We start from the raw sequence: 1,605 nt of genomic DNA, 5'->3' as shown, positions 1-1,605 counted from the left end.
CTGCATGGTCCCCAAGGGATGCAGGAACCCTGGGGCTGGGAAGGGCAGGGGATGCTGTGGCTGTGGAGGCTGTGGGGAGATGCAGGAGAGGCCGTGGGGCAGTGGAAGGGTGCAAGAGCCCACAGGGGGAGGCTGCAGGGCCATGAAGTGATGGAGGAGAGGCTGTGGAGCTGTGGCATATCAGTGAGCAGTGCCAAAGCTCTCCGAGCCCTCCCCTCTCCCCCAGGGGATGCGGGTGCCAGGCACAGCCCGTGCTAGCTGGGGCAGCCAGACAATATCCCCTTTGAAGGGCACAAACCCATCTGGGGTGGCAAAACCCTCCACATCACGTGGGACAGGACCTGCACTTCAGAGAAACGCTGCCGAACACCCCAACCTCCAACCAGCCGCACACATGGGAAGTGGTTTTACAGTTTTGAATACATCATGAGGCCAGTAAACACCAGTGCATGACCATGGCTGTTCACTGGCAGCTGCAGAGCTCACACCCCGCTGTGGGACCGGGGCTCGCACCTCCTGTGGGGCTCCGAGCTCCCCGCAGTGACACAGCCCTGCCAGGACTCTGCAGAGAGGGGCCAGCGCTGGGCAAGGGAGTCTGGGGGCCATCAGTCCCCACCCCTGGAGGGGTTTAACAGATGTGTGGATGTGGCACTTGGGGACCTGGGTTAGTGGTGGCCCTGGTAATGCCTGGAGGATGGTTGGACTCGATGATCTCAGAGGGCTTTTCCAGCCTAAATGATTCCATGATTCCATGATTGGGGAAGTCCTCCAGCTGTGGCAATGGCCCTGACACAAGTTTAAAGGTTATCCCTGCTCTCAGGGGAGGTTGTGGTTCTAACCTGTGGGGATCAGCCAGACATCCCACGCTCCCTGGGGGGACCTCCACCCACCCCATCCCAAAAAGCCTAGAAATCTGCACACCAGGAGCACCAATGAAAATGAAAACTATTTGTATCTTATGTATTTTTATTTTTCCTCGATTATAATGGGCAGGCAAGGCCCACTGGATTCACTAAAAGTGGGTTTGGTTTTCATAGAATCATAGAATCAAAAAGTTGGAAGGGACCTTAAAGACCACTTTATTCACCCCCTGCCATGGGCAGGGACACATCTCACTGTCCCAGCTGCTCCAAGCCCCAATGTCCAGCCTGGCCTTGGACACTTCCAGGGATCCAGGGGCAGCCACAGCTGCTCTGGGCACCCTGTGCCAGGGCCTGCCCACCCTCCCAGGGAAGGATTTCTTCCTCATATCTATTCTAACTCTACCCTCTTTTAGTTTCCATCACAGCAGAGCTCTGAATTTTCAGCCTGGTCCTCCTTGCTCTTCCTGGGGCACTCACCAACGATCTGCGGGAGGTGGGCAGAGGATGCAGTCCCAGGAGAGACACTTTGTCTGGTCCTCCCAGACTTTTGGGGTTTGAGGGATGCTGAAGGGGCTGGGTTGGGTATGTCCCAGCCCCTGGAGCCAGCAGTCAGGGTGAACCAGGGGCACAGCCCCACAGTCACCTCCCTAAGGCTCAAAAATTGCAAAAACTCAGGTTTCCCCTGTTTCTTTCTTTGCATGCCAAGAATGGAGAGGGGTGTGGAGCAAAGAGGCTTTTTATT

This window comes from Corvus brachyrhynchos, unplaced genomic scaffold (genome assembly GCF_000691975.1).
Source record: "Corvus brachyrhynchos isolate BGI_N302 unplaced genomic scaffold, ASM69197v1 scaffold137, whole genome shotgun sequence".
Lineage (NCBI taxonomy): Eukaryota > Metazoa > Chordata > Aves > Passeriformes > Corvidae > Corvus > Corvus brachyrhynchos.
This window is presented reverse-complemented; position numbering follows the sequence as displayed.